The following is a 21,445-nucleotide window of genomic DNA, read 5'->3' as shown; positions in this document are numbered from 1 at the left end:
TTCAATATACATTATTTCAAAGTACTTACATTAAAAAAAAAACCTAATGAAATGGTTCCTTTCAGTATGTTACTGGAAAGAGGTTAAAGTTGAAAATTAATATAGAGAGACAGACAGACAGACAGACAGACAGATAACATCTATGTACATATGGTCAATATTGTCTATTTGAGGCATATTTATTATGTGTATACAACAAGCAAAGTAGTGGTTCTTGATTTGTGGTCCATGGACCCCTGGGGAGGTTGTAATGTCATCACATAGGGTTTGTGAATATTTAATGCAGTCTAGTGCTTTAAATCTTGAGTTCAGTCTTTGTGGTCTGTGGCCATGGTCAAATACTCAAAAAGTATTTAGGTGGGGGGGGGGTCCATGGTGAAGAAAAGGTTGAGAACCACTGATGTAAAGGATTACTTTCATAGTTATATAAATATTGTTACACTGTACACCAGTGCACAATAATATTTTCATGTTTGCTTTTCTAAGAAAATTATCAAGTTTATCATAATTGCACATTTTCAGTAATGTGTTACATGTTCTTTGTATACCACATTACTGTCTCTCTATGTGTTTGTTTGGTATGTGTCTGTGTGTGTATATGTGAGGAGGGGGAATTTTCTGCAGGAACTTTTTTTTTTCTAACCTAGTCTTTACATCTTCCACTGTAAGTGTGGTGTGCCCAATGCTGCTGTAATTGAGTTCATCCACCTTGGGATAGGTTATCCTCTTCTTCTTTTCCCCAGAGAAATAGCAATAGCTCTTAGACTTATATACTGCTTCACAGTGCTTTACAGCGCTTTGTAAGTGGTTTACAGAATCAGCATATTGCCCCCTATAATCTGGATCCTCATTTTACCAACCTTGAAAGGATGGAAGACTGAGTCAATCTTGAACCAATGAGATTTGAACTACCAAACTGCTGGCAGCCAGCAGTCAGCAGAAGTAGCCTGCAGTACTGCATTCTAATCACTGTGCCACCACGGCTCAGTGTTTCTGCATAAAGTATCTGAAATAAGATTATCTGAGCCTTAAATTGATTTGTTTGGTGATCCATTTGATTATTTGTGGTATTCTCGGGGGTCTTCCACAATACCAATGTTCAGAAGTGTCAATCCTGTAGGGAATATTTTCTAAAGTATCTTGCATGTTGACATCTTTATTGCACAGAAATTCAGTATATTATTTCCCCTTTTGATCTTTTTTGAAGCAGTTGCTATCTATCTCTTGGCATCTTTTAGCATACCAATTCAAAGTTGGAAACCACTTTTGAGCACATAGATTTTTTTGTTAATCTTTCCTTGTTTTTCCAGATCTGTTTCCTCTGATGTTTTTATAAATGTTGCTGCCATGCTACTTTCTGTGTCTTCTAACATCTCTTTGAAATTATTTCTTCAATTCTGGGATCTTTGCCTTCTGTGTCTTTGGCTTCTCTTGTTTATTTATTGGTTCAATTTATTTATTGGTTCAATTTATATGCTGCCCTTCTCCGGAGACTCAGGGCGACTTACAATGCGTTAAGCAATAGCCTTCATACTTTTGTATATACCTGCTTAGTAGGGCTTTTGCCCACCCCCCCAGTGGTGTTCTTTTTTATACAAAGTCAACTTATTGCCCCCACAATCCGGGTCCTCATTTTACCTACCTTGAAAGGATGGAAGGCTGAGTCAACCTTGAGCCTGGTGAGATTTGAACTTGCAGTAATTGCAGACAGCTGGTGTTACTTAACAGTACTTTAATGTGCTGCCACAAGGCTCTTTGTAATTTCTACTGTTTGTTCTGATATCCAATTTGCTTTTCTTTCTTGACCATTGTATGTCTCCGTTCACAATCATCCTTAACAACTTCTTTAAGTTCATTCCATAGTTCCTCTAATTTACCTGTACTATGAATGAAGTTCAGTCCTTAAAATGGTTCCTGATGCTGTCTTTGGAAATGGTGGGATAACATTGTGGGAACCGGTTGGCTTTCTCCTTCCATTTTATTTAACTCGGAACAAACACAGGAACAATTTGTGATCTGTTTCACACTAATCCCCCAGCCACATTGTTGCTATTATAATTGAGCGTATCCAGCTTCTCATATTGAAAGGATAGTCAATTTGATTTCTATACACTTCATCTGGTGATGTCCTTATACATAGGCATTGTTCTGGTTGTTTGAAGTTTCTATTAGCAATGAAGGAATTATTAGGTTGGCAAAAACCGATACATCATTCCCCTGCTTTATTTAAGTTTCCTAGGCCAAGTAGCCCAACAACTTTTCCCTCCATAATATTTCCAATTTTGACATTCCAATCAGAGGTTGTACATTGTGCTTGCATGATTTATTTCGAAGTCACAGCAAGACATGTGTACACACACACACATACACAGACATATATTTGACTTGCATAAAAAATCTGGCACCATGCAGAGTTTGTGAATATGCATGTTGTTCAAGCTCACAATATCTTAAAGATAGTGTGTTTGTAGAGAGTAGAGAGGATGACCTTGATGGAGAAAGGGAAAATCTGTTACTAAGGCAACCAGTTGATAGACATTATAGAAGCCCAAATGATGGGTGAAGGATACAAAAACATCTTAGACAGGTACCACCCTAATCTGCAGAATAGATTAAAAAAGGAGGATGGGAAACAAATGCCAACTTCCAAGATTCTGTTAATGTTGCCAATCTTAATAGAAGTAGTTTTAGGCCCACAAAGCATCTGTTTCTTGTACTGGTCTACCTAGTACATTTGACAGAATTTCTGTCAAGCAAAGAGAAGTAGTTTGGAGAAGTATTCCTTATCACATCATTAAGGAATCAACAATCTATCTCCTTTCTTATTTTAAAAAAATAAAATAATGTCTGCTCATAGACTAGCAATTGTCAAAAATTCTAGGAGGTCTGTTTATGCAGATCACAATAACATAATCCCTCTTGCAGATACTTCATTATGCTGAAAATAGCCACCAGATTTTCCTCAAACAACCTTCATTTTCTCATACAAATGGATAGGGTTTAATGTTAGAAATATTACCATTCATGAAATACTCAGTCTACAGATGGCCTTTTTTTCCACCCCTGCTTTCCATGATGCCATTTGGCTTTTAACTATGATGTTCAACCAGAAGAACAATTTGGAAGCTGGTCGTTAATTGAGTGTGGCTTTACAAATGGAAAAACTGCAATGTATGTTCCATCAGCCAAAGCCACAGATAAGGGTGGCAACAAAAAGGCACAGACCCCTGCTGGCAAATTACTTGGCCTTCAGGCTGGAGAAATAAGATGTTTTCCAAATGTTGTTTTAGCTCCTGAGGCTGAAATGTTTAGATAAAGAAAGAAGGACTGTGTGGATATTATATTTTTTTTACAAAAGTCTGATTTGTTAAATATTCAGTGATTGTAACAATGGCAAAGCTATGAGCCAGGCAAAGTTAAATACATTTGAGGCTTGCCAATTTTAACAAAAGAGGTAAGGAAATGCCTACATTTTGGCTAGACTGTGCTCTTCCGGTTTAAAAAAAAAGAAGAAGAAGAATGTGTTTAAAAGTTTCAAGCAAATGTTCAGGTTTTTAGTGGAGCGTGGAGATGATTACAGAAGTAATGTACAGCTCAGGCTAAACTTTTATCAGAAAAGAAGTAAAAAATTACCACATTATATTTATATTGCAAATCAATAACAAGGACATATATTCACAACTGCTGCTTCTCTTTGAAATTGCTTCCACAATTTTCAGCACATATGCTTAGCAAATAACACAACAGATAGTATATACGGGGAACAAATTCTTTCTGTGTATATATATATATATATATATATATATATATAATAACAATGGAAAATATCTTACAAGCTGGGTGGGTTGGTAAGTACTGATTAATAGGGATACTGTATGTGGAGTGAATCAATCTGATTGGTCTCATTGATTCAACTGGAATTGTAGATCCAATCTGACAATTCAAATCAATTCAGACGTTTGAGTCATTTGAGATTGATGTGGTATTTTTTCCTAATTGGCTTAGAAAACAACAACAGGTTTAACAATTTCATTTGAATTGTTGATATAATTGGGAAACCTGAGTCACCTTTGAGGTTTGATTGATTCACTTTTGAATCAAATTAATACATCAAACTATTGTGATGGAATCTGGGGCAAGATGATGTGCTCACCTGCTGTTTGCTTTTCTCTCTCTCTCCTTGAGATACTGAAAATAATATTATGGATTATTTAAAAACAAAAACTAAGTGAAATTACCTCTTGAATTACTCTTCTCTGTCTCTCAGTCTCTTGGAAGAGAAAACAGGAGTCCTTTGCCAATCCTGTTATCTAGCCTGGTTCTCCCATGGAAACAGTTGAGCTGGAAAGGAGGAAGATTACAAGTTCTCCACAAAAGATAGCTTTTGTTGAAGCTCCATCAAGTTATCAGCTGGAAGATATTCAAAAAGCAAGTTGACATCCAGATTCTGGATGTTTATATTCTATATTTTGATATTGTTGCTACTAATGCTACTAAATTTTGAATTCTTAGTTATCCTATAAACTGCTAACAGAAAGCTAGCAGAATGTGCTACAAACTGGAGCAGGGCTGTCAAACTTGTGGACCGCCAGCCAGATGTGACACACGCTGACCATGCCCATGCCTGGTTTAGCAAAGGGTGAAAAAGTCACATGACACCAACACGATAACACGATGTTGCCGCCTATCACCACCGCCTATTACCGCCTTCGCCGCCTGTTTGACACCCCTGAACTAAAGAGTTTGGGGAAAAAATATGGATACCCAAAGAAAAGTAAAACAGAAGAATCGAGAGTTTGGAGGAACAAGACTTGGTTAAAAAAAACTTTTTTAAAAAAATGTGATAGCTTGCAAAGATAAATTTGGCTTGACCAACAACAAAAAAGCAGGTTTTTTAAATAAATAGTGAATAGATTAATGTGAGGATTGTCTGGAATAGATTCAAAGCTTTTTATACATGGTGAGAAATAATTTGTGCCTTTTGGCAAAAAAAAAAATATGAAGGAATTATAGCACAGGAAAATTTAAAAGGATTTAAAAGAAGCTTTGAATGTTTATGCTAGAAATTATACATTGGAACTGTATCATGCATTTAGACTTGTGAAACTGGAGCTTGACCAATTATATGCTTTGAATAATGAATATTTATTAAAATGTATTAAGCAGACCTGTTGGGAACAAGAAGAAAAGACTGGTAAACTATTGGCTTCAATTCTGAAACAATTGAAACAAAATGGAGTAATTCTTACTATAAGAACTTCCATAGGACAAGACCTAGATATTAATTATCAGTTTATAGGATTTTTTAAATGAAGTCTATATTGTGTCAATGTAGAGATACCTCCTCTACTGAGCAATTGAATGATGTTTTTTTTAAACATAGGGTTTTTTAAAAAAGTCTTTTGCAAAGAACTTATAATTCTGAAAAAAAAAATACAGTTGAATTAATGACATCACAAAAGCCCACCATATTAAAGGGAGTTCCTTTTGAGTGGTATAAAAAACTGAAAGGAGCGTGTACCTCCTATTTTGTTAAAATATATGCTAAATCTTTTGATAAAGAGTTTTTATCTTCATCATTCTGTGAGACTTATATCATGTCTATCTATGGTTTAAATAGGAAATGATTCTATAAACTGTGCAAGCTATTGACTGATATACTTGTTACACAGAAATGCAGTGGTGATGACTGTTTCTTTGGGATAAAGACAACAAAGATATTAACTCTAATCTGGCATAATCTAGTTTTATGAAAGGACATTATGCTTCTAATAATATCAGGCTTTGGTAGACATTCTAGCCGTGTATTCTGATAATAAGCAAACATCCCAAAGGATGTTTTAAAAAACCCTGGTTACCATCCTTTTTCTGTGGAATTGTAATAAATGTGAAGACAGTGTAGCGTGATATCATTTGGCTATACATTAATAATAAAATAGGCCAGGTTTTTGGGAGGAAGTTAAACTATAAAGAAATTAATATTTGGCTAAACTATATATTCCAATCTTGGAATTTATCTAGTTTTGAAGAGCTTATGAACTGTGCCACCCACAACTAAAAAGGGAAAAGGTGTAACCTTGGAAGGATGTTGGGGTGCCAGATTCTAAAAAAACAACTACTGGCTTTGGCAATTTTCTGCCTATGTGATGGCTTTATATTAACAGAAAGGAAGAATTGGACAATGTAATTCTGTTAGGGTGACATTTAATTCATTTCAATGTTATCCAAATAAGTAATTACCCCATATTTTTGTCCCTTAACATATAGGTTTGGATGAACTATCTTGATTGTATTTAAAAGTTTTGAACTTCTATTTTTGTTCTTCCTTACCTCTACCTAAGAAAGGTTATCTTTTTTGGTCCCCCCCCCCAAAAAAATTCTCAGACCCTACCATACTGGTGTTTTGAAAGGCCACGAAGGCCTGGTTCTTCCCCAAGATTTGAACCGGGGGAATAATGGAATATGTATCCATTCTGGGAGCTCCAGAATGGATACATACATCCAATGTGGTTTTAGTTTATTTTGTTTTAATTAAAGAGGTTGTGGTGTTGTTGTTACTGTTCTTTCATTGTTCATTCACCATCCAGAATCTCTTAATAGATGGATGGCCCTACAAATTGGATAAATAAATAAATAATAAAAGTTATTTTAAAAAAAAAACCTAAAGCATTCCACAGCCCTAATAAATATGAATGAGATGTTAGATTGTTCATCAAATGTTACGTTGATCCTGCTACATTGCACAATTCTTTTACACTAGACGCATACATTTCAGGTAAAGCAGCAAATGTGTGTAAATTGGTTAATTGTCAAGTAATTCCACATTGTGAGTCTCTACTACCGTGTTTCTCTGAAAATAAGACCCTGACTTTATATATATATATATATATATAGGGCCTAGCTATCTCCGAGACCGCCTGCTGCCACCGACGACCTCCCAGCGACCCGTGCGCTCCCACAGAGAGGGCCTCCTCGGGGTGCCATCAGCCAAACAATGCAGGCTGGTGACCCCCAGGGGGAGGGCCTTCTCTGTGGGGGCTCCCACCCTCTGGAATCAGTTGCCCCCTGAGATAAGGAGAATCCATGACCTCAGTGCCTTCCGCCGTGCCCTTAAAACCTTCCTTTTCCAACAAGCCGGGCTGGCCTAATTCTTTTTAAGTGTTTTTAATTGTTTGGTTTATTGTTTTAATTAATGGGGCCAAATTTATATATATATTTTTAACTGTATTTTAATATTTGTATTTGATGTTTTTATTTGGCTGTTCACCGCCCTGAGTCCTCAGGGAGAAGGGCGGTATACAAATTCAAATAAAATAAAATAAAAAATAAATAAAAAATATATATGTGTGTGTGTGTGTGTGTGTGTGTGTGTGTGTGTTTCTTTTTCTTTTTCATAGGCTTTTATGTGCATATTTTTTCTAGCCAGGTTTTACCTACGTAATATGCATATATATATATATATATGCATATTTGAATAAATATATATATATATTTGAACCCTGAAGTAAGCGCTTGGCCTTATTTCCATGTGCTCAAAAGCCCAATTGGGCTTATTATCAGGGGATGTCTTATTTTGGGGGAAACAGGGTAGAACTATGTTGTAAAAATTCAGATGACCATTCTGTTTGCTACTATCTAGCATATTCTCCCATTATTTTAGCTAGCTTTCCTTTTGCAGAGCATTGAACAGGAAAAATGTCCCAGGAAAAATAAAATGCCGGGTGAATAGAAGATTAAGAAGTGCATCTCAGCCATGATGCCATCTTTTGTCAAACTAAATAACCTAAGGCTGGAGACTTTATCTCTGTGTCTTAGTTCCACCAGTTCCATGTTAGGTATATGCTGCATTGAGATATACCGCTGAAAACTAACACTGTATTACAGACACTTATTGCGGCTCAGAGCTATCTCCTTTGCAGTAAAGGAGATCTTTGTTGTTTATTGATTGTATGAAAAGTCAGTTTGTTCTTGCTATAACTTCCAAGCCTAGTGAACAAGCCGATTGATTTTTGTTTTTGCTGTTGTTGTTTTGATTTTAGGTTTCCTGGCAGAGGGATTTCCTTACCTATGTACATTCACTTCAAACTGCAAGTAGAAGTTTCCTTTTTTTTCCCTCTCCATTACTCATTATTCGCTGAAGGTTAAGGCTAAGGTATGGGAAAGGGATAAAAATGTTTCATTCATAAAGCCTTCTATTTTTCTTTCTGTGACAACATCTCTCTTTGGAATCATTGTATGGTATCAATAACCCAATAACCCAATAACCCAATATACATTATTGACTTAGTCTATGCTGTCAAACTCACCACGTGATGTTGCTGTCACATGACGTTTCATGATGTTTTTTTCCATTCGCGGAGCTGGGGTGGATGTGGTCCGCATGTGACGCATTCGGCAAATGGGCCACTAGCTTGACATCCCTGGTCTATGCCATACACCAAGTTGGGAAATGCATGTCACTCTAAATGTTACTGAACTGGAAATCCCAGAGCCTGTGCCTTTGGCCATGCCAATATTTGTAACTCAGATTTCAATAACCTCCCTCGATTTCAGAAAACCTGGGTATGTAACCCTAATGCCAGAATCATTCCAAGATATTTCTGATGATTAAAGCATGGGACTAGCTGGAGCCTCTTCTCTGTTTCATGAACAGTAGTCTGTTGACACAGTGAGAAGAGGTGAAGAGGTTCTGCTTAATGTAAGAAGAAAAGAGAAGTAGCCCAGGAGTATTGCAATTATAAAATAAAAATAAAAATCCCCCACCGCCAAGTTGCTACTATATAAAATAACACTTTCTGTCCTGTTATAACTTATTTTCTTTATAATTTTGTATATGCTATGTTTTCCTTTCTATAAATAGTCAGATCCCAGTTTAAACAAAATAAGTTTCTGGGCTGTATTTCAGAGAGTGGGGGGAGAAAAATCCACCTTTTATGAAATGTAAGTAAATTTCACACTCATCATATAGTATAGGTTTGTTCCATCATCCCTAAAGGCTAAAAAAGAGTTGGGTCAAATATTACAACTCATCATAACACAGGGATATGGTAGCATTGTCTCTAAAGTCTTTTCTGTAGAACAACTAGTTCAGAGGTGTCAAACACGTGTTGTCACAGCATTGTCATGTGATGTATCACAATTTTTTCCCCTTCGCTAAACTGGGCATGGGCATGGCCACTGTGTGATGCATTTGGCCCATGGGCTGCAAGTTGGCAGCCCTGAACTAGTTGAAATGCAGAGGAGTTAAAAGATGATGGTTTCATTCAGGAAGCTGATCACTTCTCAACCCAAGATGCCCACCATGAATTGAAGTAGTGTAGATTTGTGAGGTCAGCCCTACCAGACTCAAATCTAATAGTATTGAATGATCTCTGCCAATGTTTAGTCCCATGATGGTGAATTTATGGCACGCATGCCGAAAGTGGCACACAGAGCCATCTCTCCGGGCATGAGAGCCATCGCCCATTGCTCTTTCGGGTTCTGGCGCGCCAGCCAGCTGGTGTTCGCGTACTTGGAAGCGCTGGAAACCAAAAGAGCAGCTCCCAGCTGTGCATGTACACTCTGGGAAGATGATCCTTTGGTTTCCCGCATGCGCATGTGCACCGGCCACCTGGTCTTTCAGTTTCTGGCGCACATGCATGCGTGAAGACCAGCGTGCATGTGTGCGCCGGAAACCAGAAGATCATCTTCCCAGCGTGCACATGCGCACCGGGCAGCTGCTCTTCCAGTTTCTGGCATATGCACGCATGCACATGTGCACACACTTCCATTTCAGCACTCTGTGCCAAAAGGGTTTGCCAACACTGGTCTAGTACTTCTCTAAATAAAATTACATATCAGAAAATATCTGCTTGTAAAAAGATGTATTTAGGAAAAAGTATGCTTCTGAAAGTTACAAACAAAAAGGGATAATTATATTAAAAAAGCTCTTTAACATTAGAAACATTTATTTTTTAAATAAATATTTTAAAAAGGAAAGTTACTTTCAATAGCTCCATCTGTGAAGAAAATTGCGAACAAACAATTTTGTTCCCTACTGACATAAAGTGAAACAAATTTATACTATGCAGCATATCAAGATCCTCACCAGTTTTAGGCTGCTTTCCCTTTTTAATTCTAATCCAAGTTGCCTGAAAAATGTGGCTTCATATGGCTTTCTATCACAGATTGCATGGATTAGGGCAAGTCTTCTGCCCTCATTTCCCCATGCATAAAATAGGACATTTATCAATTCTCTAAACACTGGCCTATCCTAAATGCAATTTCTGGATCATTTTAAAATGTGGTGTAACTTTTGCACTGCATTTTATTACATAGATGCTGCAAGATAATGAATAATTAAAAATGGCATAAACAAAATCTAATGGAAAAGGAGGATTGATTAATATCCCTCTACTCCCTCCCCCCTCCCCCAAGTACTGTACTCTATGTTGTGCTAACCCATCCTTGTCAGAGGAACACAGTTTTTCTAAGCAGAACATTATCCTAATGCATTAATGTTTGGAATTATAAAGTAGTTAGCACATTTTCAATTACATAGCACATTTGGCAATTAACATTTTGTTAATCATCCAGGTCCTAATTTTATGATACCTTTAAAAGAATTATCTTACCCTCCACCTAGGTAAAATAATAGTTTGTTGTCAGTGAATACTAAGACTTGAAATTTTGCATGCAGATTTGTTCAGAGCAGCTTCTGATATTCAGAAATTAAAGCATTTCCTTTTTTTTTTCATCCCTTTATTGCAACTCAACATTGGTTAAACGAAAAGATTTTCCTTTTCACAAGTACTTTTTTTATTTACAGTTGTGGGTTATTAGAGTAGACCTTTGGGGGAATTTAGCTGCTTTCTACCGGTATTAATATTTATCATAGTGTTTTTTTCAGTTTTATTGTTGATTTTAATTTATAGATGGTCACCCAGAGTCATAGAAGTGAAATGGATGAATTTCACGTGGATGGGTTATATATATCCATATAATGGATGACATTATATGGATATATGCATGCACAGATGAAGAAAGAAAGAAAGGAAGGAAGGAAGGAAGGAAGGAAGGAAGGAAGGAAGGAAGGAAGGAAGGAAGGAAGGAAGGAAGGAAGGGAGAAAAGGAAAGGAGAGGAGAGGAGAGTTTCTATTGCTGATTCTGTTAATTTAATTATTCTACATGTTTTACTCATTAGTTTTACCTGATATATTTAGTACTAAGAGCCCTGGTAGCGCAGTAGTTAGAATACAGTACTGCAGGCTAACTCTGCACACAGCTGGATTGGTTCCTGAAGGGCTCAAGATTGACTCAGACTTCTATTCTTCCAAGGTTGGTAAAATGAGGACCTAGATTGTTGGGGGCAATATGTAAACACATATATTGACATTGTAAACTTTCCAGAGAGTCCTGTAAAGCAGAGGTCCCCAACCCCCAGACCATGAACCAGCATTAGTCCGCAGCATGCCAGAAACCAGGCCACACAAAGAAATGAAGCCCTATCCATGGGATGCAGACATCATACAAAACCACAACCCCTCCAGTCCATGGAAAAATCTTTCCATGGAACCAGTTCCTGGTGCCCAAAAGGTTGGGGGCCGCTGCCATAAAGCACTATGTGGCATTATATATGTCTAAGTGCTATTGCTGTTTATATTTTGATTTAATATTTTTAATTACATTTTGCTAGGAGACATTGGTAATCAACAGGATAGCAAATTAAATAAATACATTCATAAAATTAAATTGGCACAAAAATGTATAGAAAAGCTGCAGAAGAAATACCCTTTCAAACCTAAGTAACAAATAGATTATGAGCAGCCTTGCAAATGCTTCCTCTCTTGATTCCAATGTCTTATCCGTGGAAGAGATCTGTGAATAGATGGGCCTGTGAGTGTGACAGAATATACTGACAATATGTAATTAAATAATTAAAAATAAAAGAATGTTAAAATAACTATGGGCCTTCTGGGAGATTCAGCTTTTGGCATGCTTTTTGAAAAGCTGGCCAAAAAACACAAGGCTAGGAGAGTTCCCAATAGATAGAGATTTATAAAAATGTAAAGATCAAGGCTTTGCTTTGGACCTCAGCCAGGTGCATTATTTGATGGAAAACATGAGACTGTAGGGGAGTGAGAGAGTTCACATAGGGAGATGCAATCATATCCAAAACGTGCTGTGCTTCAGCCATTTGGTTTTTTTTAAAAAAAAAATCATAATGAGTTATGTTGTTTTATGTATTGCAGCTCATTGCTTGTGCTAAATGTTTTGGGCTTGCTGTCAATGAAGTCTCCATTACTGGGAGAGAATAAAAAAGTCAGTTGCAATGGAATCATCTGAGAATTTATTTTTATTTTTTTTAATTCTGATCCAGAGAGCATTTGACATGCAGCTGCCTTTCCTTTAGGCAAATTTCAACATTTTCGGGACACCTTGCGCACGGTCACTCATGCCCTAGTTACCTCCCGTATGGACTACTGTAATGCTCTCTACATGGGGCTCCCCTTGAAAAGCACCCGGAGGCTCCAACTGGTCCAGAACGTAGCTGCACGGGTGATTATGGGCACAGCTCGTTACGCCCATGTAACTCCTCTCCTACGCGAGCTGCACTGGCTCCCGGTGGTCTTCCGGGTGCGATTCAAGGTGTTATTTATCACCTTTAAAGCGCTCCATGGCTTAGGACCTGGGTACCTACAAGACCGTCTTTTGCCACCAATAGCCTCCCACCGACCAGTTCGTTCTCACAGGGAGGGACTACTCAGGGTACCGTCAGTCAAATTATGTTGACTGGCGACTCCCAGGGGGAGGGCCTTCTCTGTGAGGGCTCCAACCCTTTGGAATGAATTGCCCCCGGAGATACAGAATATCCCTGATCTCCGTGCTTTCCGCCATGCCCTCAAGACCCTGATGTTCCAACAGGCGGGGCTAAACATATGAACATGTGAATGATTTTTTAAATGTGATCTAATTCTGGGTTTTATTTAATTGACCAAACTAAGTAATAATTTTAATTAGCAATTTTATGATGTTTGTGTGTCTATATTTTTCTTGACTGTACACTGCCTTGAGTCCTATGGGAGAAAGGCGGTATAGAAATATAATAAATAAATAAATAAACATTCATTCTTTTCCAGCAGAACTGTCATCTGGATGTTTTCTACAAACATAGAACCATGTTGCACAGTGTTAGAACTCAGGTCAAATCTGGGAGTGTAAGAACTTAAGCATCAACCAGGTCATTTAATATTTAGTTAACTGTTGCATTCTTAAACAAACAGACATCAACCAAAAGAAAAAAGAAAAAAGGAAGCTACTTAAGAGCATGTGTATGTTTCTGAATTTTGTAGGTTTTTTTCCAAGACCATAGTTATTTTAATGGCAGCTCAAATAGTGTTCCTGATTCTTTTCTCCTGATTAACACATAAAGTAGGCTGAGTGATTATCTATCCATTTACTCAGATAATCATTTCCAGAAACAAATGCCAAGACAGTGGAGAATTCTGTTCTGCTCAAGTGAGGATGGATATGGGATTTTTAGACTTAGTTAAAAAGTTACTCAGCAGACAGTTTAGATTAGAAAGAGACCCTTTTGACAGCTACAGTAGATAATCACTCCTGCTCTTCCCTCAAGAATTCAAGGGGAAAAAAGATTCATTCTTAATTTTTCCCTTTGGACACACATACCAACACCTTCATGGAAAAAGTTTACAGGAGGAGACAGCTGTGTTAGCCTACCAGAAGGATTTAGGTAGCACCTTTTAAATCAAATAATTTACTTTTAAAATTCACTGAATTTTTTTCACTGAATCTGCACAGAAGTGTTTAATGATTTTTGGATTTGTGAATAGATAGGGATTGGGGTATGAAAGAAGTGTTTTATGTAAAAGAAATATTAAGTTTGCTTGTGGTTGTTGCAAAGAAGATTGCAGCCACTCTTTAAATATTCTAATATATGTATTAGTACTGACTTTATTTCCTAAATTATTTATAATTGTAATGTCTTTTCAAAAACAAATCTTTTGTCACCTGTTACCACTTCAGAAATGATAACTATGGCAATTTGGTTGGACTGGCTGAATTATCACTCCATAACTGCAGTTTCTAATATGGTTTGCATACCATATTGGGAACCATAACAGGAACTCATTCATACTGAAATATAAGCTCACAAATAATATTTGTCAACAGCTAATTTGGCATACTGAATCTCTAATTATCAGGGCTTTGTTGATAAATGGATGTCCATTACTTGAATGTACAGTAAAATGTCCATGTATCAATGGATCATTGTGAGTGCAACATCATCAAGACGACATTTTCAGATCAATTTACCCACAATGCTTTCAAATCAAGTTGGTTTGCATCAGTGGTATTCACTTACCTTCACTACCGGTTCGGAAATATGAACGCGCACACCGCTTCCTGCGCAAGCACAGACCATCTGTCATGCCGTCCAGGCAGGCTGCCACCAGTTTGCCCGAACCAGGTAGAACCAGTAGAATCCCACCACTGGTTTGCATGTTCAGAAACTAGCCAGTAGATGCACAGTTATTAAATATAGTAAAATCCAGAAAGCAATGTGTTCAAACCAGTCTTCACTTTAGAAACAAGGATGCTTGACTAAAATCAATCTATACATTGGCTGTGTTTGCTCAACATGTACAAGCAGCTTATTTTCTAGACCGGCATAGAAGATTGTGTGAAGGCAGCTGCTAGATAGGTATGTTATGCAAACCTAGCCATGATATTAATTGCATGATGTGCAGACATTTCTCCACATTTCAATCTAAAGTTCTAATCTGAGTAGGATAAATTATACATGGGAAGATTACCTGCCACTTTGTTCTCTTTAGCAAGAAAAACAAAAGGTTTTGCGGAAGCTGATGAAACTTGTTTCCATCCCATTCTCAGCCCATTCAGGCAAATTTAACATGGCAACTGAGGAAACAAAGACTGAGACTTCCTTTCTTTTCTATGGTAATCTCAGTCCAGTTATGGATAAGCTATATTTTACCTTATGTAAGATAAATAAATAAAAAATGGGGAAAATTGTGTCCTACATAAGTAAATTAAAATGGAACTTCTAATTTAAGCCACAATGTATCAATTTGTTTAAAATTTCTGAAAGGAATTAATATAGTTCTCACTCTCAATATATAAATTAATTTAAAAGATTAAGGAATCCATAAAATATGGTTGGGTAAGAATGTAATAAATAAATTAATAAATATCAGTTATTTTGGGGGTGGGGGCAAGGCAGATTAAGAATCTCCCTTTTAAAGCAAAAGTTTACAAGTGAAAAAGAAGGCTTTAATTTTCCTGACTTTAAATTATACAGTTGGACATTTTGTATAGTGTGTTAGAATGAAAATTACATTGAATATGTACCATTACAGACCACATTGAAGAGTTGTTATTTGGCACCCCTAGAAACTTGGCAAGTGCTCGGTTCTAAGTATACAAGGAATTCTGTGATATTTCTGACACTGTAACCAATAGAAACCAGGCAAGAAATTAAAATTTAACCTTAGTTCTCATGAGAGATTGACTCCTTGGAATAATCCTTATTTGAAGATGACTGAAAGGTAAATGGAGAAAATGGGATAGTTACTCTTAATAATTTGATTATTAAAGATACATTACAAAAGGAATTTAATTTACCTAGCCAGCTTAGTCACAATATGTGCAGTTATAGCACCTACAAAATTCTGGTTTGTTGTTCTTGAATAGTCTTACTTGCCTTTGAAACACAGTTAACATTGTATTAAAGAAGATAGAAGCTAATTTTATAGAGGCTAAATTAACTAAACTAATTCAGTTATACCAACAACTTGAAAATTTTGCAAATACAAATAATAATATACAAAAATGTAATAGAAATATTTTTTTATTGAAAAATCAATACTCTCTGGCTTTAAGGAACATTAAATGTTTCATAGGATTTTTTTTAAGAAGTTAATTCATCACCACCGATCTGTTTTAAAAACAATGTGTTGGACCTCCCAGCAAATGTGTAGAAATGTCATTATAGTCATAGAAGTGAGCATGTCAATTGGTATTTATTTTTGGGTAGGGCGGTGTTATTATGATGACCCCAGTCCTTTAAGTTTTGAAGATCTTAACATACTGCTAAATTATATCTTCAACATTTAGGATGTTCTGTTATGAAGAGTTGATGTTGTGCCTGGATTGTGCTAAAAAGAGTGAATACATGTTCCTAGAAGGATGCCTGTATGCCAGATTCTAAAACATGATTGAGCAAAATTTGTTAATCTCCTTATTAGGGTTTCATGAAGCAATCTGGTTTGGAAGGAGGAATAAATATATCTGATTTAAGGAGGTATTTGATAGGGCACTTTGAATCACATTTTCCCTTTTGAATCCAGATTGCAGTTCAGACTTATTCTATATATATAAACCTTAAACACTCATTTAAGTCTTAAGTTGAATCTCTATTTCCGTATGAAACAGAACTGCAAGTAAATTTAAATTTATCACTGGGTGCGCTTGAGGAATGTACTGTATATTATATTCACTCCATTTTCTTAAAGTTATGTTTATGGAAGAATCTATAAAATATTTACTGTGCAGCAAGTGAATATATATGGAACTGATTTTGCCTGCTAAGGTATTTTACCATTATGAGAGTACTTTTTTATGCCACACTGGGTTGCCTATTAGTGAAAAAAGCTATAGATATTCTTTATATCAGGATAGTAGAAATAAATTGTCACTACTAATACAGGTTATGAATATGCTTGTTTTATGTATGAGCTACTATATTGAAACAAAAGGAGCAGAGTTTATATAATGAAAAAAATCAGATTATTTAAAGATTAATTAGATATGAAATAGAGTGTAAGAGAAATATGGTAGATAACTTTGAGTCATTTTTCAATTAAAAGGTTATGTATATTATTAGGAAGTTTGGGTCTTATATTTTACCTACAGTAGAAAGAATACTTATTTCTGAATTTGACCTCTGTACAATGTGCTTCTGATTGTTTTAATTAAAGGAACTTGTTATGAGCAAAAATCTGTGCAACGCATGAGGAAAAATGTTTTCACAGAGATAATCCCCCTATATATGTAGAATAATTAATCCCTAGCATATATAAACAATATTTTCAAAGACTATTGTGATGATAAGGAGTAATATTTTGTAAGTTTCTGAATGTTCAGGATTTCAGCAAGCAATAAAAGGTAAATTTAAGAATAAATCAATGATGGTGTTCTATGTACAAGTAGAAGTTTATCACATCTGGGATGCAAAAAATTAGGTGATGCACCAACTACCTCTGCTGCTGTTCTTCTGGTCCCTCTGATTTTCACACCTCAGAGATTATTGGAAATATATGAGTATTTTCTGGAGTTCTTATGACCTCTGAATCCAAAACCATTCATCCTGTACAAGAAGGTAAGTTATTTTTAGTGTGGAAAAGGAAATTATTCAACCTGTCACACATGAAGGCAAACCTTCCTTGTGCTAAGCTCTAACCAAACTAAATCCAGATTTCTTTTCGGATTGTTGGGGTTTTCAATTGAATGGAAGGCAAAAAATTATACAAGTATATTGAGATGATCAGGGAAACTATTTCAGAACATCTCCAATGAAGAGTCAACTTTATTTTAACATGTTTTTACAAAATGCAAATAAATTTATTGTTTTTATTAAAACAAGTACAGTAAACTTAGATGAAATGGACTGACTTAAGGTGCCATGTTTTTGTCATTAAAAAGTAACACAACTACTTTTTAGGATGTTGTATATACCTTTTTCATAATAGAACTAATAATTCACAATAATTCAACCCATGAAAGATGTGAAGTAGTAATTACAACAAAGCTGCTAGTCAATTTTTTTAACTCTTTGAATATGACTTTGAATACACTCACTCTTTTATAATGTTGGACAGTTCCTTTGACAAGTGCAGTTAAGGCCCCATTTAGTTTTGTCCTCCTTTCGTGCCTATTTGCAGACAACAGCAATAGATGCTGCATTCATTAAGTTATTCACATTTAGACAAAAGATAGAGGTAGTTGATTCTAAGACAATTGTATTTGCATGTGATCAACATGGTTCTACAAACTGAGATAGTTTTTTTAAAATAAATTTTATTAAATTTTCCAAGTTAAAGTCAACATAAGACAAAAACATTGATTATACGTAACAACAAAAACCATACATTCCCCTCCCTCCCTCCCCCATTCATAACACTAGACATACAAACACATCCATCCCGGCAGATATTTCTGCCCTCATTAATAAATAATTGTGCCCACAACACAGAATAAAATAAATAATCCCCAAATATGGTTTTCAAACAATTATCTTTCAATCTAGATAAGTATATCTCTCCTCATATTGACTTAGACCCTCATTTCATCTCAATCCTTTTATTCAACCACCGGTACCAACTGTCCCAACTTTGAAAAAATTCAGAATCCTTTTTTTCTTTCAATGTATACATCATTCTGTCTGCTTCAGCGCACTCTAATACTTTATTTATAATTTGGACACTGGCCGGTATCTCTTTTTCTTTCCACTGTTGGGCGAACACTATTCTAGCTGCAACTAAGATATGTAGAGTGAGATACCATTTTTTCTTACTTAGCCCCTCTGGGCGAATACCTAGTAAATATATCTCATGTGGAGATCCACATTAGTAATTTCCTTAATCCAATTCTTAATCCTTCTCCAATACCTCTTTGCCATTATACAAGTCCACCATTGATGGAAAGACGTACCTCTGGTTTTCCCACATTTCCAACATAATTCTGATGCACCTGGAAACATTTTAGCAATTCTTGCTGTTGGGAGATGCCACCTATACAACATTTTATATGTATTTTCCTTGAAAGATGTTGCCGTAGTCATTTTAATATTTTCCCCCCACATTTGTTGCCATTTTTCTAAAGGAATCAAGTACCCAAAATTCCTCCCCCAGGCAATCATAGTGTCTTTTACAACCTCCTCTCCTATCATTCGTTCAAGCAATTGTGCATACATTTTGGTTATATATTTATGATCCTCTCCCATTAATATTTTATCAAAATTCTGCTCCATCACATATATCCTGTAATTATCTCTATCCTTCCTGTAGCGAGATTGAACTGTAGCATAGGTCCACCAATCTAACCTAATTCCTTTATCAGCCAAATCTTCCCTAGATCTTAATATCCCTTGGGCATCCACAAGCTCTTTATATCTATAAATGTTATCCTGTTTAAGAGTTGTTGGGTATGTCATCGCTTCTGTTGCTGAGAACCAGGTTGGGTTCTTAGTATAAAAATTTCCTCTAATTATGTCCTAGGATTCCAGCAACAAACTGAGATAGTTTGGGGGGGGGGTGGAGAAGGAAAGAAGCATCAGGTTCTTGCTTAGCTGGGAAGATGGATATATATTAAATCTCAACATAAATGAGCTGTCGTCTTGAGTTCCGCATTCACAATAAGAAAGAAATGGTGTGTTCTAAGGTTCCATACTTGGCCTTCTGTTGTTTGACATGAGTCAAAGTGGCGCAGTGGTTAGAATATAGTACTGCAGGCTACTTCACCTGACTGCTAGCTGCAGTTCAACAGATTGAATCTCACTGGCTCAAGGTTGACTCAGCCTTCCATCCTTCCAAGGTGGGTAAAATGAGGACCCAGATTGCTGGGGGCAATGGGGGCTGACTCTAAACTGCTTACAGAGGGCTGTAAAAGCACTATGTAGCAGTATGTATATCTAAGTGCTATTGCTATGTTTAGAAATTACTTGAACATGGAGTTAGAAAATACAATTATCAAATTTGTAGACAATACACATTTAGGAGGACATAGCAAACACCTCAGAGGACAGTATCAAGATTTAGGAAAATCATGGCAGGCACAAAGTGAATTTTAAAACATGTGACTAGAGGAGGGGGAAAAAAATCAAAAGCATGAATTTCGTGACTCAGAAGGGACTGAGAAGCCAGGAAAGTAGCTCCCTATGATTTGTTGCTATGAGCCCTTGTAATAGGAAAGAGTTGGATTGCTTAAATGTGTACTATTTTTGAAATGTACTGCACTTTTAAGAAGACTGCCCAGTCCGTTCTCTCAAAGAAAGGGTTTAATGCTATGTCTGAAGAAGTCACTGCAGAACATTGAGACACCTTGTGAGCTCAATAGCATTGTTTCAATTTTTATTGTTGTTGCTGTTATTGTTGTATTTTATTAGACTACACACATATCTGTAGGCTGTTTCCTAAATATAAAAGCAAAGTTGTAAAAAGTTCATTGTTAGAGTGGTTTATTTTTTTTAAAAAAAGTGGATGATCTAGGAACCATAGAAGGAAAGGTTTTGAGAAACCTTACTTCTCAAAAGGTTTGTCACCAGACATGGCTGAAGTGAATGAGATAATGATCTTACTGGGAGTACTTCAGCATTCCAATTCAGGACTGGTAACTAGGGGTTATTTGGCTTCCATGTGGGGAGAAAAAGTAAGTGTGTGTGTGTCTGTCTGTGTGCATGATGGTGTTTAACGAATAGCTAGGCAATTCAATATCTACCAGATATTTTGAGTTTCAAAACCATTCTCATAGCAATTTAGCCAACAGTAACAAAGAACTAAGGGACGTGGTGGCTCAGTGGCTAAGATGCTGAGCTTGTCGATCAGAAGGTTGGCAGTTCAGCAGTTCGAATCCCTAGCACCATGTAATGGAGTGAGCTCCCGTTACTTGTCCCAGCTTCTACCAACCTAGCAGTTCGAAAGCATGTAAAAAATGCAAGTAGAAAAATAGGGACCACCTTTGGTGGGAAGATGATAGCGCTCTGTGCACCTTTGGCATTGAGTCATGCCGGCCACATGACCACGGAGACATCTTCAGACAGCGCTGGCTCTTTGGCTTAGAAACGGAGATAAACGCTGCCCCTAGAGCCAGAAACAACTAGCATGCATGTGCGGGGGAACCATTACCTTTACCTTTTTAACAAGAACTAATGGACTTGTAGTCCAAAACATGTGAAACACATCAATTTACTAATGCCAGATATATGGCAGTATTTTTATTATTAAATATTCCCCCCCCCCAAGCTTTGGAGAGTGATATAACTTCCAAGAACATAACAATTGGCTACCTATTTTTATTCTAGCAGGCTGCAATAACAGAACACTTCCTTTGATACTATGGAGGCTAATTTGCTGATTCTTTTGATTCTGTTAATAATCACAATGTACAATAGGTTTTCCTGTGTGTTCACTTCAGTAAACTCTGTATAAACAGAGCATAAATCTCTCCCAATCTTAAATTTTGAAGTGGAAAAAAGTTATTATAACTCCTCTGAAACCATAGGCTTCTGAATGAGATTATGTACTGAATGTTACTTTCACTTATTCATTGACAATGTTGTGTGTGCTAACTGTACCTATCAAAGTCTTGAAAATATTCTTTTTAAGCCATTATTTACCTCACCTTCCTCCTCCTTCTGACAGTAGGA

Source organism: Pantherophis guttatus, chromosome 1 (assembly GCF_059756535.1).
Source record: "Pantherophis guttatus breed Tessera chromosome 1, ASM5975653v1, whole genome shotgun sequence".
In the NCBI taxonomy this organism is placed as follows: domain Eukaryota; kingdom Metazoa; phylum Chordata; class Lepidosauria; order Squamata; family Colubridae; genus Pantherophis; species Pantherophis guttatus.
This window is presented reverse-complemented; position numbering follows the sequence as displayed.